This window comes from Gorilla gorilla, chromosome 18, assembly GCF_029281585.2.
Source record: "Gorilla gorilla gorilla isolate KB3781 chromosome 18, NHGRI_mGorGor1-v2.1_pri, whole genome shotgun sequence".
Taxonomy (NCBI): Eukaryota; Metazoa; Chordata; class Mammalia; order Primates; family Hominidae; genus Gorilla; species Gorilla gorilla.
This window is the reverse complement of record NC_073242.2, coordinates 92,644,334-92,664,262: the sequence shown is the minus strand read 5'-3', so window position 1 is coordinate 92,664,262 and position 19,929 is coordinate 92,644,334. Positions and strand designations below refer to the sequence as shown.

The window sequence follows — 19,929 nt, the reverse complement described above, 5'->3', positions numbered from 1 at the left end:
ACTCATCACTTAGAACCTACAGACATTAAGACACCTTGCCAAGAACTCTAAGCATATTAATAATAGAAACATGGTGTAAAGATTTTGTCCCATTAATTTTTAAATGTTGGGACTCTAATATCTGGCCAGAGATGATTATTAAAGGCAAGCAAATTTCAAGGTAAATAAGATCATCCTATCATCTAGTTTTGGCATTTATAGGACATAGCTGCATAACGGTGTCTAATTAACTTAATATATCTAATTTTGTGTTCACTCTGGGCCAGGCACTATTCTAAGCAAAGTGCCTACTTACAACTGCAATCTCTCTAGAAACCTGAGCTCTCTGTATAACACTATTAAACTAATGGCATATCATAATGCATTATTGGATTCTGGTATCTTTATTCCTTTGTTCTGTCCTAGAATACCTCCTCCTCCAACCAATCTTTGTATTGAGCAAGTTGACTCCTGATCTTCCGTAAGGTCATAACTCCTTTCACTTCCTTCAGGATGCCTTGCCTCTGTTTGAATTTATTGATGCTTTCATTTCTCTAATGTGTCACTCTAAGTAAATTGGCACTGTTTATCATATATATATATATATATATATATCAAAGTCTTTGAGCTAATTGCTTCTTTCATGTTTTCATGTTACAAGTTAAGAAACTTTCATTTTCTGAGTATAAGTTGTCAAATGTCACAAAATGAAACTAGGATTTAAAACCAATCCTCAAAACTCTCCAGTGAGTAAGCATCCATTCCTTACTGTACAGCAGAGAATTGGGTTTGGTTAACTCTGGCTTTTCATGCTCTGTGTTTACTTTGCCTTAATTAGGCTTTCCAAAACTTGCGGTTTTGTCTCTCATTCTTTATAAGGAATAGTCACACATACACATAACAAATACAAAAAATGAATACTTAACTAAAACACCAAAAATTTACTGTATGTATATTGTTCTCTTTCTAACTTATTGTGAGCCTGGCTTGAGTAATGCATGTAGTGTGAAGCTAAAATCTGCACTGCTGTTATATCCACATACATAGCTGTTATTTGAAAAGAAAAAATTCTCTCAGGAGCAGAGTAGCAAAGTTAAATTGGAAGGAGAACCAAGACCTAACATCTTATATAAAATGAATGACTTTGGAATAACTATACATTGCATTGATATTTAATATTTTACAGATGCATGTATTCTATTTGTATGTGATATTACTTGACAGAAGCATTTGATGAAATTCCTCCCTCAAGGTCTGGAGGGTTTTTTAAATTTTCATGTTACAATGAATTTCTCAGATCAAGTCAAGGGTAGCAAGAAAAAAAATGGCTCTGAGAAAATTTTTTTGAACCTTCTAATACAGTTAAAGTTGTCTCTATTTTTCAGTTACTCAATGTCTTCATTAAGGTCATCCTGTCCTTTAAAGCACTTATTGATTTCCACATATGTTAAAGAAAGAGGACTATGGGAGTTTTGAAGTGTTAAGTTATCTGGATTCTTCAAAAATTTTGTCTTTGGATATACTAACAATAAAAATTGTGTTGTTAATTAACGTATACATTAAATTAGAAATGTGGATGGCTAGGAGGATATATGGATGAATGTACTGATGGGGTGGATACTAGTATTCCACTTTTAAACATGAAATGTTTTGCTCACAGCAAATGCCTGGGAGTGTTAGGGTCTATTTCTATTTTGCTCAAAGAAAATGCCTGAAAGTGTTAAGGTATATTTCTATCTACAGATTATCTATCAATCCACCGATCTACCTATCTCTATCAGTAGTGGTTGTATTTTGGAGGTAGACTTGTAATTGTTTTTTCTTATATTTCTTTTAGTTATTTTATAATTAACATATATTCATTATCTAATTAACTATTGTTTTAAATTACAGAGCACTGTGGAGAATTATGCATTTAGTTTTTATATAACAGCATTTAATGGGTATTACATGTTTTAATTCCCAGAAGTTTTTAGATGCTACCGAATTTAACCCTGAATATTGCTTTGTGATTTTAGCTTTCTAGTCTTCCTAATATTAAATGACTTGCAATTTGGCTAAGTCCAAATCTCTGTTGATCAACTCTGACTCACTTCCTTCATCATGTCTACCCTCAATGACTGCAATTACAAACTAACATCTCCTTGCTGTCCTTCTGATCCCCTATAATCTCTTTTCACACATATATCTAAAGGGCTACCTGTCCTTGAGGACACCAGCATGGTTTCTATTTCAAGACTTTTGCTTTAGCTCTTCTCTTCACCTGGCGTAGTCTTCCCTGGACCTTTGCATGGCTCAGTCCTTCATTTTACTCAGGTTTTTTTTGCAGAGGACAATCTTGACCAGCTTTTCTAAATTATCCCGTTCACTTTTGAAAGTCCTTATTTCACAATCCTTTTTCTGTCTCCATTATATTTTTGCTGAGTTAATTAATTAATGAATTAATTGCTGGTGATTGGCTCTTTTTCCTATTTGAATACACTATCTTCATGGATAGGGACTCTTGTTTCTCCATCATCATCATAGAATATGGCTCTTCATGCAGTACTGACCTGTGTTTGTTGAATAAATTAATAGAGAAACTAATATAATTCATTGTTTTCATATCCAAAGCAATTTTCAGACTGATAATATATTTAATGTTTATAATACCCCACATAGTGTAAACTTGGTATTTTCATTTTATAAATGATGAAAATGAGGGATAAGATTGTGAAACAACTTGCACTTGTTACGTGGCTGTAAAGTTCAGATCTAGATTTCAGAGCCTGTGGTTCATAATGTCTTCTGCTGTCTTCTCTGCTAACGTTCCTTCATCCAGATTTTTATGTACCTCAACTGTAAGGAAGATGTTCCTAACTTACTGACCTCATGGCAAATTATACCAGGGATTTCATAACCACCTAATTCCAATACCTCTCGAATAGGTTTGAAATTTTCATCAAGTAATCAGAGAGTAAATGTTTCCATCTTTACATAAAAATTGAAAATCATGAAAAATATTCCTTAATGTTGCTCAGTTTGGACTTGTGACTATGCAGAGATTCCAGAAATTTGTATGGATATCTATAATTTCTCCAGTTAGAGAAAAGTGTACAAGTCTAAATTTATTTTTATATTATGGTAGAGCAAATATTCTTGTAAATATCTAGCTATGCATGTTTTGTTTTTACACAGATTAGTAGAGAAGTAATGTCCTATTGCACTGGTATTTCTAGAAGTCTATATCTTAAAGGGATTTGTTTTTACTATGTATCAGGCCAATTTGACACTTGACAGCACATAAAAGAAAGTTTTTATACTGCTCATCTGTATACTTAATTTAATTGATCAATTGTTATAATTGAAGTGGGACCCAAATTACACATGCATCCATTGTCATCTTTATAGAAATTGTTAGAGTTACCACTCCTGAGACACCTGCAATAGATTCAATTTTTCCTTGTTGCTGCTCCGAGATAGCTTCGGGCATTGGCATTATATTGTTCTTGTGTGCTTAGTGTTGCTGTAGTCCTAAGATGACAAAATTCTTGATTTTTCTCTTCTTTTCCCAGTGTTACACAATTTTTAAGTTGAACCACATTCCTCAAATCCTCAAGACAGAAATCTGTTAGTCATATCTCATTTTACCTTCTCTTTTTCTACATTCAATCAATCAGAAAAGTTTGTCAGTTCTACAAATCTATATTTGTATTCATATAAACATTCACATCCACATCACATACCTATATCTATATATCTACATTTCTACCAATAGCAATAACTATGTCTATCTACCTCTCTCTCTCTCTATATATATATATATAAATATGTTTGTATATTCAAGATCTGTTCCTGTCACTACATGTTACCATCAAAGACATGCATTTTATCTCAGTAAAATAGCTGCAATAAGTTCTTTACTGTCTCTTCACTTTTTTGACCCCCAGCTATATCTTCAATAATCCATTTTCGACCCAGAGTAAAATTACTTTGTTTTAAAGGAGATACTTTTTTTCATTTAAAAATTTTTTATTATACTTTAAGTTCTGGGATACATATGCAGAATGTGCAGGTTTGTTACATAGGTATACATGTGCCACGGTGGTTTGCTGCACCCATCAAATCGTCATCTGCATTAGGTATTTCTCCTAATGCTATCCCTCCCCTTGCCCCCCACACGACAACAGGCCTCAGTGTGTGATGTTCCTCTCCCTGTGCCCATATGTTCTCATTGTTCAACTCTCACTTATGAGTGAGAACATGCAGAGTTTGGTTTTCTGTTCCTGTGTTAGTTTGCTGAGAATGATGGTTTCCGGCTTCATCCATGTCCCTGCAAAGTTTTATGTTACTTTTGGACTTAACACATTCCATGGATTTCCACTGAGTCAATAATAAATGTATATTATTGACCATAGATTAAAAGGTCTTTTCTACTTATCCAGTTCTTTCTCCACTAACTATCTGATATGGTTTGGCTGTGTCCCCACCCAAATCTCATCTTGAATTGTAGCTCCCATCCTCCCCACATGTCATGGAAAGGACTCAGTGGGAGGTAACTGAATCATGGAGTGGGTCTTTCCATGCTGTTTTCGTGATAGTGATTAAGTGTCACGAGATCTGATGGTTTTACAAATGGGAGTTCCCCTGCACATGCTCTCTTGCCTGCTGCCATGTAAAATGTGCCTTTGCTTCTCCCTCACCTTCTGCCATGATTGTGAGGCCTCCCTAGCCATGTAGAACTATGAGTCCATTAAACCTATTTTTCTTTGTAAATTACCCAGTCTCAAGTATTTCTTCATAGCATAGTGAGAATGGATTAATACATTCCCTTTTAGTTGTTTGTTACTTTTTCTTTTTGAGTACTATTCTATTGTTAAGATTTACCACAGTTCACATGGTCATTTTCCTGTTGATTTCCATTCTGCTGTGAACACTCAGAAAAAGTTTGTGAGGACACATGTAATTATTTATCTTCTATAAATAATTAATTATTGAATATAAGGTTTTCACTTAATGAATTAACTTAAGGTTTCACTTAATGAATATAAGGTTTTGCTAAGGAAATTTTCTGCATATTTTCAAAATGTCTTTATTCTGTTTTGTGGTACACAGGGAAAGCCTTTACAGATGGACACTGTACAAATAAACTGTATAAATATAACCAGTTTTATTTATTTATTTATTTAGTTAGTTAGTTAGTTTTTGAGATGGAGTCTCACTCTGTCACCCAGGCTGGAGCACAGTGGTGCTATCTCGGCTCATTGCAAGCTCCACCTCCCAGGTTCACGCCATTCTCCTGCCTCAGCCTCCTTAGTAGCTGGGACTACAGGTGCCTGCCACCATGCATGGCTGACTTTTCTTTTCCTATTTTTAGTAGAGGCTGGGTTTCATGTGTTAGCCAGGATGGTCTCAATCTCCTGACCTCGTGATCCGCCCGCCTTGGCCTCCCAAAGTGCTGGGATTACAGGCATGAGCCACCGCACCCGGCCTATTTATTGTTTTATACCTGGATAGATCATTAGACAGAGCCATATTACTAAAGTTCAATTATCAGTATCTAGGACCTCAAAATATTAAGGTGTTTTCTTTTCTTGGTGTGGCATTTAATAATAAACACTGCACTACCTCTACGGTTAGATAGATATTTTGAATGAATGCTTTGCTTTGAAAATGCATGTGTTATGCTCAAGCTGAATTTATCTCGTATAAATACCTAAACGTGAAATTCTGGGTTATAGGATAAGTATATAGTCTAGTGGATAAAGGTCTAGATGTTTGTTGTATCATTTTGCATTCCACCAGCAATGCATTTATGGTCTAGTTTTTCCACACATCTTTCCCAATAATTGGTGGTGTGAATTTTTAAAATTGTATTCTTTTGAATACAATACAATAGTATATATAACAATACAATAGCTAAATCTTATTGTGATGTTAATTTACATTTTTTTTCTGATGGCTTAATATATTAAACATCTTTCCTTTTTGACCATTTCAATTTCTTTTGTGAAGTTTCTACTCAAACCATTTGCTGATTTCTATTGTGTAAGTCAGATTTTCACTATATCCTTTTCAGAAGTAAAAGGGCCTTAATAGTATTACAAACTGCCAAATAAAATTTAAATTATATTTAAAAAGCCAAGTATTTTACATATCACCTAGCTGCCATTTGGAAGAAATATTTAAGGAAACACAAGTGTTGTAACTATTGTGATATAAATTGGATCTAGTTCAATTTCCTTTACTTCAGGGATTCACAATATCTTATTTTATTGCACAATATAGCCTTGTTTCAGTAAATTAGTGAGATAAGGGCAAGTGGCTTTCCTTCCTTTCTCTAGCACCGAACTATACAATAACTTGTGCATTTTGTAAATGAGTACTTTTTCTGTGAAATGAAAAGAGGAAATCATTTCCTGTACATCTGTTGAATCCTAAGTACTATATTAGTTATATTATATTATTCACTTTTTAATACACAGGACAATATGATTGTCATTGTAACCATTTGCCAAATGAGGAAACTGAGATGATATGAGTCACTTACATTGCCCATGGCCAAATGACTGGTAAATAAAAGAACCGAGATTCATACCAATTACCTACCTGCCTTTGTGAGCTCTTGGTCTTCTCTCAATATTAATCAGGATGGCATCATCCTTTTGAATGAAGTGGTTGTCCACGTTCATGTGAGCATGCCCAGTGGGATGTTCAAGAGTTTTTGTTAATTTGTTTACTTGTTTTTGCTATAAAAGCTCAAAACTTGTTATATCAAATGCTTTAGGACTTTGCTCACTTAATGAATATAGGGTTTTGCTAAGGAAATTTTCTGCATATTTTCAAAATGTCTTTATTCTGTTTTGTGGTACACATAGAAAGCCTTTGCAGATGGACACTGCACAAATAAACTGTATAAATATAACCAGTTTTATTGTTTTATACCTGGATAGATTATTAGACAGAGCCATATTACTAAAGTTCAATTATCAATCTCTAGGACATCAAAATATTAAGATGTTTTCTTTTGGTGGTGTGGCATTTAATAATAAACACTGCACTACCTGTACTGTTACATAGATACTTTGAATGAATGCTTTGCTTTGAAAATTCATGTGTTATCCTCAAGCTGAATTCAATTTAGCTTTTGTTCTAACGGATGGAGAAGCTCTTTCACAGTGCTAATCCTTGCTCAGAATTCTCACTAAGGGCTACCACGTCAACTCTTTTTGGTTCCTGTGAAGAATACATGTCCCTATGCTTTGCATTTATTTGACTCTGGAAGGAGTCAAATGAGATTGGAGAATACTTTAATTAATGGTGTTTTTAAGGTAGAAAATAAAGTCACAACTAACAGATACATTTTCCTATGACTGCAGAATTGATAATCACAAAAATAGTATCTGAATACAAACTCAGCAGGAAAATAGAGCAGTCTAAATATACTTATTGTAAGTGAGAACACTGGGGCAAGTCAAGAAAGACCCCAAACAACATAGGCAACACTGTCTTGATGCTGTACCAATTATAAAAGGCTAGAGTTAGCAATGTATGCATGAAAACATAAACTCCCCAAAATTAGAACAGCCACTGAGTCAGTCTTAAAACAATCACTTATATTATGATAGAAATTATTTCTATTAGCACATTAGGGCTCAATTTCAAGGTATGAGCATTATGATATCATTCCTGCATTCCTAGTACATCCCAATATATGCTCTGTGATCACTTATTTAACGAGTCTATTTTTTAAAGGAGAAAGACATAGAAATAAAATTGACACTGATTTTTACTCATCCAGTTTGTGCCAACCCCGATGTTCCCATAACTAACTAGATGACTTTTGGCTTAATGCTGAATGTTTTTTCTTGAGCTTATTTCCTTGTCTGTTAAATAAAGTTGTTTTCTACTCAAAACACTAATTTATTAATAAAAAATAGTATTTATTCAGTAAAATGAGTTTGGGAAACTCTGGGTAATGTATTGCCCATTTGAAAAATTACAAGAATCATTAATAAATTAAAGGGTTTAAAAATCCTGAAGGTAAAGGCATATGTTGCATATTAGTTAACATTTTTCAAAGCTTATTTGATAAAGACATTCATTTGTATCTGCCTTCTATCATACCTGTTAATGATGCATTAAACGCATTTCCATCAAAGAGGAACAGTTTGCCAGCTCTCTTTCCGGATGATGTATTCTAAGATTCTCTGACTCTTCTCCCATATGATTCAGTATGTTACCAGATTCCATTTGGATATTCAATCAGTGAAAGAAATTTACTTCCTTCCTAATTGTCACTGGTGAATATTCCTAATAACTTTACAGAGTGGTGGAGGTTTTTGACATCGAGACTCATCCTTTGAAAAAACTCAGACCAAAAAATAAGTAAAGCACCCAAAATGCATCATAGAACTAAATGTAAAATGCAAAACAGTGAAACACCTAGAAGACAATGTGGGAGAAGATCCAGATGATATTTGGTTTGTCAATGTGTTTTTAGATACATCACCAAAGGCATTATCCATGGAAAAAAGAATTGATAAATTGAACGTTATTACATTTTTTTTTAAAGAAGCAAACCGAATGACACTGTCAAAAGAAAAGGAACATGCCACAGAATGGGAGAAAATATTTGCAAAAGACCTATCTTATAAAGAACTATTATCCAAAATGTATGTACAAACTCTTGAAACTAAACAATAAGAAAATAATCTGATGTTAAAATGGGAAAAATATATGAACAAACACCTTGCTATAGAAGATATACAGGTAGCAGAGAAACATGTGAAAAGATGCTCAACATCATACACCTTTAGAGATTTTGAAATTAAAACACCAGTTAGGGGCCGGGCGCGATGGCTCAAGCCTGTAATCCCAGCACTTTGGGAGGCCGAGGAGGGCAGATCCTGAGGTCAGGAGATCGAGACCATCTTGGCTAACACGGTGAAACCCCGTCTTTACTAAAAATAACAACAACAACAACAACAAATTAGCCAGGCGTGGTGGCGGGTGCCTGTAGTCCCAGCTACTGGGAGGCTGAGGCAGGAGAATGGTGTGAACCCGGGAGGCAGAGCTTGCAGTGAGCTGAGATCGCCCTACTGCACTCCAGCCTGGGCGACAGAGCAAGACTCCATCTCAAAAAAATAAAAATAAAATAAAAAAACAGCAGTTAGACATCACTACACACCTATTAAAATGGCTAAAATCCAAAGCACCGCAAACACCAACTGCTAGTGAAAATGTGGAGCAATAGAAATTCTTATTCATTGCTGTTAAATATGCCATTTTGGAAAACAGTTTGGGAGTTTTATTAATAAAACAAAAGATACTCTTGCTATATGATCCAGCAGTGATGCTCCTTGGTATTTATCCAAAGGAACTGAAATCTTATGTCCACACAATAACTTGTGTATAGACGTTTGTAGCAGCTTTGTTCTTAATCGCAAAAACCTGTAAGAAACAAATATTTCCTTCAATAGACAAATGGATAAGTAAATTGTGGTACGTTCCAGACAATGAAATATTATTCGGGACTATAAATAAATGAGCTATTAAGTTGTAAAAAGACATAGAAGAAAATTAAATGCGTATCATTAAGTGAAAAAGGCCAATCTAAAAGCCTATCATACTATATGATTCCAGCTCTATGACATTCTGGAAAAGGCAAAATTATGGAGACAGTAAAAATAGTAATGGTTATCAGTAATTTGTAGAGAGGGAGGGATGCATAGGTGGAGCACAGGAGACACTTAGGTCAGCAAAAGTGTTCTGTATGATACTAGGGATGGTGGATGCATGTAATTGTACATTTCTCTAACCCATGGAACGTACAGCACAGAGTAAACCATAATATAAACTAAGGACTTCAGGATGATGATGTGGTGATGTTGGGTCATCAGTTCCAACAACTGTACTCTCTGGGGCATGATGTTGATGGTGGGGAGGTTGCACATGTAGGGTGAGGACACATATGGGAACTCTGTTTTCCACTCAACTATTCTGTGAAATTAAAACTTCTCTAAAAAATAATGTTTACATAAATAAATAGTTCCATAAAATCCAAATATGGATGACTATTATACAGAGAATAAAATTCATCATGTATTTTTCCATTGTACCACCCTGATAAATAAAGAGTTCTTTTAGATCTATTAAAAATGTTTGAATACAATAAAATCAAGGATAATTCATTAATGATACAGAAAAAAAGGCTCAACTTCTCTTCAGCATCATCAAATTGAATCATCTGCCATCCTGATCACTGGGTGGCATTAGGCCTCAGCTTTTTCATTTATAAGATGAGCAGTTTAGACTAAAAATAAACAAGGGTATCTTCAGCTCCCTTATTGTATTTTTTTGTTGTTGTTGCTGTTAATAATCCTCCATTTTGCTAGCCTGACCAGTTTTTTTGTACCATTGAAAAGTACATTGAAAGGTAGGTTGATGAAAAAGTAATTGAGGTTTTTGCCAGTAAAAGTAATGACAAAAGCCTCAATTACTTCTGCACCAACCTAACAATAACTTATAAGAAAATATGTAAGAATATCCAAATATAAATAAGAATACAATGTAAGTTTCATTGAATGATTTTGGAGTGGAGCTTTACTTTCATCACATGCTGATGATCGAAGGGATTAAAATATTACTTAGTCAATTTCAGCAATCAGAGTTAAACCCATCTCTACCTTATATAACTACAGGTTAGTTTATGGACCTACACAAATTCTGCAAATTATTTGTTAATAGAATCATTTTAGAGTTGTAAAACTGAGCGTCAGAGTATTTAAGGAACTTAAACGAAATCACAAATCTAGAAAAGGAAGAAATGACAATTCAGTCATTATTTAATGTCAAAATGTGTGAAATTTCAGATACAACATACTATATCCAAACTATATAGCAGTGTACTTTGTATGTCAATATGCCAAAGATATCAATACATATCTATCCTAAACAGTCAATCAAAGAGACACATATACTTTCTGGAATTCATCTTGGGTTTCAAGAAATTATTAAATGTCTTGGAATTCAGAGTCAGGTTAGAACCACAATCAGAAATATATTCTCATTTTGTTTTAGTTTTGTTTTACACATTGTTTAATTAACTTATTAATGAGTAACTAAAATATATTACATAGTGGTCCAAGTACCAGTTCACAACAATTCACTGTCCTTAGCTATTACAAAAAAAAAAAAAGCCGTTCTCATATTTTTGATGACTGGCTATTGTCAAAGAGATTTAAAATGCCACATGTCAGTTTTGGAAAGAAAACTCAAAGTTACCTTTGAAAAATATTTTCATTGAGAGCAACAATAATGATCCCAGTGCTGCCTAACATATAGGATCCTAAACTCATAACTTCTCCTTTTGCTTATTATAGCTCCATAAATTTTGAAACATTAGTAATATCATATAAATGAGAAAATTGCTCAAAAATATTAAGTAGACTACCTTCGTCACAGATTCAAGATGTATTGATCATATTCTTAGGATTTTAGTCTCTCAGCTAACATATCAACCCCAAACTATTGCATGCAAACTGTTCTTATTACTGCAACTTAAAGCATCAAAAGTCTTAACATATTTTCTAGCCAAATGATCACTGGAGGCAACACTTGACCTTTTAAATGGTATGTGACTCCTCAAAACATTTTAAACATTTGTTTATGCATCTTCTTAAATTTGATCCACATATTTTGTACTACATGTGGTTTCACTTTTTAGGTAAACTATTTGAAATATTACATAAAATAAAATACAGAAGCCTTAGTATACAGCTTGCTAATTTATTACAAAAAGGAAAAACAACAGAAACACATGTTACCAAAACCATGAACATAACAGAACTCAAGGAGCCTGCCTGAATCACATGATACAGGGTTTGCTCTTTTGTGTTTAGTCTCTTTCACACAACCTTATATTCATGAGATTTATATTTATAATTGCATATAATATTAGATTCTGCATTCGCATAGCTGTATATATTATATGTATATCTCACCGTTTATTTTATATTCTTGATAAACACTTTTAAATTTGGGACTATTATGAATATTGTTGCTATAAATATTTTTGTATATGCCTTTGTGGTACTTAAGTAAGTATTTCTGTAGCTTCTAAATGTAAGTAGTGTTGCTAGATCTCATATGTCTGATTTTAAAAGATAATCTCAAACACATTTCTAAAGTCATTATTCCAAGATGAAAGTTGAAATTGCTCCATATCCTCACATGCTTAGAATTATATTAATTTTAGTCATGCAAGTGGTTTAGTCATGTAAATTTATTGTATTTTTAATTTCAATTTCTCTGTAGATCAGTGACATTGAGAAACTTTTCACCTATTTGTTGAACATGTAGTTATACAATTTTTGTAAAATGCCACTCAAGAACTTACCAATGTCTTCCCTCCCTTCTCCCTCCTTCTTTTTCTTTGTCCTTTTCCGACCGCTTTGCATTTATGTTTTTTATTGGTGAGAGTTTCATATATGTATGAGTATATAGATTCTAGATAGGAGACCTTTGCCAAATATATGCTTTGCAAATGTCTTTTCTTACTTGGTGGCTTCCATTCTCATTCCTTAAAGGCATCTTTTGATACAAGCTGACATTTTTATTTTTAATGTAGTTCACTTTCCTTTTATGGTTAGCACCATAAAATTCACCATGTGTGTTAGCAGTCTTTGCCCATCCCAAGTAGTGAGTTAATTATTCTATATGTTGCCTTCTAGAATCCTTATTGCTCCACTTTTCACATTTAGATCTATAAACCATCTGGTATTTATTTCGTTTATGACGTGGTGGTAGGAGTATAAATTTAATAAATTCATTTTGTCTAGTATAAATATACAAGTGCATGTTTACTATTTATTGAAAGGACATCCATATTTCTAATGCTCTGAAGTGATACATTTGTTGTGAATCATTTTACTGTACACATGTGGGTGTGCTTCTGATGTGTGTATGCTCTATGTTTAACTTTAGACCATGTTACACTACTGCCTTAATTAGTATGTCTTTATATTGTCTTGATATTTGATAGTTTAAGTTATCCAGTAACGTGCTTTATAAGGATCTTGGTTGTTACTCATTTCATTTGCATATAAAATGTAAAACAACTAGTGGATGCACAACAAACAAACAAAAAAGACAAAACAAAACATAAAAATCCTTGTTGAGAATTACGTCTTTTAAAAATAGATTATTCTAGCCTATTATATGTTTATTACTTTATTTTAGTCTTCTTTGTTCTGTCTCTCTCTTTCACTTTGTAAAGGTATTGCATATCTTAAAAATTACATTTTCCTTGAGTGTTTGATGTTACGTTGATACTATTGCAACAGTTACCCTTTCTTTTTCCATTTCATATTCTGATAGCTTGTTGCTAGTGCATGGAAATGGAATACCTAATTGTGTAAATAATGGAGTTCTTAATTTCTGTCTTTCCCATCTCTGTCTATTTTTATCTGTCAATAGAGATAGATAGAAATAGACATATACATATTTTTTTCATGTTTTATTATATTGGTTAGATTATCTTATAACATTTTTATTTATAAAGTAGCAGTAATGGAATCCTTTTTCTATTTCCCAATCTCTGGGAAAATTTTCAATAATCTACCATTAAGTACAATGTTATCTGTAAAGTGTTTGGTGCTTGTAGCATCTCTTTATCAGATTAATTTTCCTCTTATTTCCAGTTCATGTGGAGCTTATTCATAAATGGGTGGTGAATTTCATGAAATGCTTTTTCAAATGGTTTGAACTAAGCACATTTTTGGTATGTGGTAAATTGCATTGACTGAAATTCAAATGGAAACAATCCCTACTGCCATATCGTATATCATCTTGTTTAGATAATACAGTGTTCATTTTTAATGTTTTATCAAGATATTTCCAATTATGTGCATATGAGACATTGACTTGGAAATTTTTATTCTTCCAATGACTCTGGTATTTGAATCAATACATATATGCTATACGCTGTGTAATTTTGTTTAAGACTGGTGCTATTTATATTTTAACTATTTGAGTAACTCATAAGTAATGCCATCTGGATCTGGAATTTTATTAGTAGGAAAAGTCTGACTTAAATATTATATTAGCTTACTAAATATAGTCTCTTCAGTTTTTCTGCTTCTTGTGTCAGTTTGGCATTGATATCTTTCAAATAAAGTATCATATTAGCCATAAAAGTTTTTATAGCTTTTAGATGTCTTTAGGATTTTATTGATGTTCCCATTCCTGATGCTGGTAATTTTTGTCTTTTCTTTCTTTCACAACCAATAGCCATTCAATTTTGTTTTTGCAGAGTTTTCCTTTTAGATACGTAGTCTCTACTTCATTTGTTCCTGCTCTGATTTTTGTTATTTCATTCCTCTTAATATATCTATCAGTCATTCTAATTTTTATTGTGACTTTTTTTGTGATCCATGCGTCCTTCAGAATTTTCTTGCTTAATTTTCAATATTGGGGAATTTTCTAGGTATATTTCTATCACTGATTTTAACTTAATTATATTGTGTTAGGATGTTAAACTATGCATAATTTTAGACTTTTAAAATGTGTTTGGCCTTAGCTTATGGTCTAGCATATAGCCAGTTTTCATAATATTTCTAAATACAGTAGATAAGGATATGTATTTGCAGTTATTCTTTGCAATGTTCTATATATATCAGGTATAGCTGGGAACAGTGGCTAGCACCTGTAGTCGTAGCTATCAGGAGGCCAAGCGGGGAGAATCACTTAAGCCCCGGTGTTCAAGACTGCAGTGAGCCATGATTGTGCCATTGCACTCCAGCCTGGGTGACAGGGTAAGACACCATCTCTAAAACATAAATAAATAAAATACAAAATATATATGTCAGTTATGTAAACTGCATTAATTATTGTGCTACTATTTTATGATCTTAAATTTTTTTTGTCTTTTTAATTCATCAAATATTTATAGAGATATGTTAACTTATTTTTCTAAGAGTATGAATTTTTCTATTTTTCCTTTTAGGTCAGTGAAGGTTTCTTTCCTATATTTTAAATTATGAGCAAATAAAGCTTTAGATTATTATATCTGTCTGATAGATTTGTTCTTTTAACATCATGAAATGCCTCTCTGTACATCCTGCAATATGTGTTGCCTTAAAGGATAACTTTTCTAATATTAGCACATTTGTGTAATTTTATGTTAATCTCTGCATTGCATATCTAAATATAAAAACTTTTTGTTATTATACTTAAATTTTGTTTCTTATAAACAATATGTCATTATGTTGTTTATTTATCTAGAATCTAGACTGCCATTCATTGTCTTTTAACTGGAGAAATTACAAGTATTTGGTATAATTCAGGAGTGTCCAACCTTTTGGCTTCCCTGGGCCACATTGAAGAAGAATTGTCTTGGGCCACACATAAAATACACTAACACTAACAATAGCTAAAAGAAATTACCAAAAAAAAAACTTAAAATGTTTTAAGAAAGTTTATGAATTTGTCTTGGGCCACATTCAAAACCATCTTGGGCCGCATGTGGCCTGTGGGCCTCGGGTTAGAAAAGCTTGGATTTATTTATTTATTTGCTTATTAAATTTTTTAAAATTATTATTATTTTTGAGACAGAGTCTCACTCTGTCGGCAAGGCTGGAGTGCAGTGGCACAATCTTGGCTCACTGCAACCTCTGCCTCCCAGGCTCAAGCAGTTCTCCTGCCTCAGCCTCCTGAGTAGCTGGGATTACGGGCATGTGCCACCATGCCCAGCTAATTTTTGTATTTTTAGTAGAGATGGGGTTTCACCATTTTGGCCAGGCTGGTCTCGAACTCATGACCTCGTGATTCGCCCGCCTTGGCCTCCCAAAGTGCTGGGATTACAGGCGTGAGCTGCTGCGCCCACCGGAAAAGCTTGGATTTACAATATTTGTGTTCAAAGTACTTCGATTATATGTTTTTATTTGTTCCAAATTTTTTTGTTTTTATTTATTTTCTCTTTTCTGCCCTTCTTTAGATTTACCTATTACTTTTATTTTCTTACACTCCTTAGATTGTTAGTTATATGTTATTTTATTATCATTATTGTTACTGTTATTGTCGTGATTGGCGGTAATTATGTTGTTACCTATATATCATACATATTATATATTATTATTAATTACTACCTTTCAAATTCCCAGAGAGTGCAAAGGTCTTACAGCCCTTGAATTCTTTCATGTGTGTTGTTTCTGAGGTAAACATAATTTCTGGAGATATCGAATATTTTTATTCATATATGACATAGAGGTTCCCATCTACCCCTTGCTCTAGAGGCCTAACCCATGGCTTTTGCCCACCATATAGCTGTCAATACAGTAATATAGCAATTATATTTTTTCTATTCCTCTTTTGGTAGGCATTTAGTTTCCAGAGTTTCACTACTAAAACAGTTCTGAAACGAATATCTTTGTGCCTGCCTCATAGTACTCAAGAGGCTTTCTGTCAACATTGGGTTCATAACAAGAGGGAAACTATATTAGTTGTTATGGGGTCTTTCTAATCTTTTGACAGCAAGTTATATCAAATTATGATTGCTAAGTAGAAATCACTTTGCCTCAGTAAACAGTAATTGGAAGTGACTGTTTTTATTATTGTTGTTTTTGCTTACTTGTTTTCTCTTAATGTTATGATTTGCCACCTTTCATCCTTATTCCTTGTTTACTATTTTAGCTCATTTGTGTTCTCAAATTGCATATTGCATAATCCTTTCCTCCAATGGAAACAGAAAGAGCAGAATGCTTGCCACTAGTTGGCAAAGTTTTGATTCCATTGCAAACCATGCTTTAAAGGTATTTCACAGATGTCATCCATATTATTCTTCAAAGCAGCCCCATAAGAAGAGTGATGCTTATTTTACTTAAAATTTTAGGAAGCAGATTAAGAGACATCCGACATTCTTTCAAATTACCAGTTTCACTTGAAAGCTCACTCATTTCCCACGCCACTTGCTGAAGAAGCCCACTCAAGGGAGACTGCCTCTGCTCTGCATCTGTTCAACATCTTTAGGCCAGAGAGAAATTTTAGGGGCAATAAAACATGCCCTTTTACCCTACATTAAAAAAAAAAAGTAAGACTGCTTCGGTACAGTGTGGATCATTGTTTAATAATGAATGTCTGTAAAACATCCTCACCCTTATCTGAGCGTTTTTCCCCTAGGACCTCTGTAGACCATGAGTCTAGTGGGGGTAGACCCATGGGCAGATCTGGTTATACAGCCTCACTTTATAAATGAGGCTGTCGAATTCCAATCATTTGACTGGCTTTGTGGCCAGACAACCTGTGAAGAAAAATATTTCTTTTTCTTTTTTTTGGATACTGTTCAAGTTATCTCATCTCACAATAAAACTATCCATAAATAATGGCAATACTTTATTTTCACAATAACTTAGACTTTTTTTCTGTCTGTGAAATCAGCACATACCTATTGTGGCAATAGAATAAAAATACACAAAAATATGAAGATAAATGCATTTAGTATTAAAAGTAAAACAAAATATTTACATTTTTACTTTTATTTTCATCCCTCATTCATATTACGTACTTTTTGTTTTCTGAGACAGGGTCTTTCTTTTGGAGTGCAATGGTACAATCACAGACTCATGATAACCTCTGCTTCCTGGGGCTGAAGTGATCCTCCTACCTCAGCCTCCCAAGTAGCTGGAGCTACAGGGGCACACCACCACTCCTGACTAATCTTTAAAATTTTTTTGTAGAGATGAGGACTCACTGTATTGTTCAGGCTAGTCTCAAGCTCCTGCGCTCAAGCAGTCCTCCTGCCTTGGCCTCCCAAACTGCTGGGATTACAGGTGTGAGCCACTGCACCTCGCCTACCTACTTTATTTGTAGTTTGAGTATTTACTCAGTTGAAATCCTCTTGCATTATTATTATATTTTGCTTCCTTTTCTTGATGTGAGAAGCTTTTCCCCATGTTCACAAATTCTAAATTTGTTATAAAGTTCAATTTAAAGGCACTATAATATCCTCTAACATAGATATATGCTACTTAGGTTATTTATTGCCTAGTTATCATGCATTTAATGATTTCCACTTTTTTTCAGTTCTAAAGAATGTGGAAATAAATATCTTATCATATAAATATTTCTCCTGGTTTTACAGCATTATTATATATTTATATTTAGGGATGTAGAATTTCTGGGCCAAAGGGAAAATTATATTCATGCTATATGCATTTTCTAAAAATGCACATTCTGTAAAATTATGCATATAATTTTTAGTTTGGTGGCTAAAACATAGGCTGTGTCATGATGGGGAAGGGATCAAGGATCAACAGTCAGACAGAACACAAGATTATCTGAGGCAGGGGTAAATGAAGTGTGACACTGGCCTTCTCTATAACCTTGAAATCCCCAAACATAGGCAGTTTTGTGCTCTGTCTTGTGAAGGAGACAAGGTTCTCATGACAGAGCTATCTACATACATATTAAGAATATCATCTTTATTCTTTGATTTTCTCCCTACCCTGTCCTAACAACTTGTTTCAGGCAGCACCACTGTCCTGCACTCTTATTCTTAGCTCAGACCTCCCTTTCTCCTTCCAAATATGCATGCTGAGCCTCACTATGTTTGTGGACAATCAACAATTGCCTTCTCTCCCTTTAGGGTAATTGCTTTGCTTTGAAATTGCAGGAAAACCTTCATTTAATGTTTGCATTTGGTTGAAAAGCCTGAGAAGCCTCAGCAAGGACAAGCAAATGAATGTAAAATAGAGGAGGAGAGATGGAACAGAATAAGAAATAAGATTCGGTAGCATTGTTTTCTTTTTCTTTTTGAAAATCAGAGAAACACAGACACACCACCCATACGTGTGGGTCACAAAATCAGAAATTCAAAGATGATGATTTTGAATATCAATGTAAAAATTAGTCAGACAAACTCACAGAATGCAGATGTTTCTCATTTATATGGGTGACTTCTCTGACTTAGATAAACACATGAAATGCTGAATGCCTCAGTGGCAGCCCTGTGTGTTCAGTTCTCTGTCTATAGATACAATTTAGGATGAGAAAGAAAAAATGAGAGAGACCATTTGTTATCATAATTTGCTAATGTTTCACAAAAGATGACCATTTAGTTTTTAATTAAATCTTATAGGACTTACTACCCTCGTTTTTTAGGCAAGGAAATTGAGCCAGGTCAAATTAAGTAAATTGCCCAAAATTCTCACTGTTTTTCCAAGTAATTTTAAAGAGTGACATCCAGAAAATCTGTGACTTCTAGGAATACATTTAGAAAAACATATACCAGAGGGTTTAATTGCAGCATTGTTTTTAACAGCAAAAATTGGAACTAAATACACATCAATTGGATACAGATAAATAAAGTATGAGATATTCATGGACCAGAATCCTGTGCTGGAATTGAAGTGAATGAACTGGCAATGTGTGCACCAATATCCCCAAATTATAATATTTACTAAAAAAAGCAAAATGCTGAATGATTCATGCTGTATGATAACATTATATAAAGTTTGAGAACATGAAAAGCAACTGCAAACATAGATTATAGCTGCATAAATAAATAATAATAGTATAATAAACATTTGTAGGAATGGAATAGAGAAAAACATTAGGAGAGTGATTACATTTGAGTAGGGAGATGGGAATAGAATCAGGGAGAATTTACAAAGGAAATCACAATTCCATTTTAATAACCATGAAGCCAATGGCAAAATCTTACCATTTTATTTAGTCAGGCTGTGGCACTCAGATGTTTATTATATTATTACTTTAAAATAATTTTACTGGATAAATTATTGAAAAATAAATCAAGGATTGAATGCAAATAATATTTCTCAAATAGGAAGACAAACACCCTGCCTCCCAATTCCCTTTGTTCCATGTGAAAATCCACGTGTTTATTCTACTTCAAATCAAATAAATCTGCATCTATGGAGAATATATGCAGAAAAAATACTCTTGTATACAGGC

At 33.6% G+C, this 19,929-nt stretch overlaps 1 long non-coding RNA gene across 1 annotated transcript in view; it reads left to right on the top strand.

Annotated features, from left to right (window-relative positions):
• The window catches only part of LOC134757516 (uncharacterized), a 492,817-nt gene that overhangs the window by 61,119 nt on the left and 411,769 nt on the right, over positions 1-19,929 (top strand). The gene's annotated exons all lie outside the window — the stretch shown is intronic.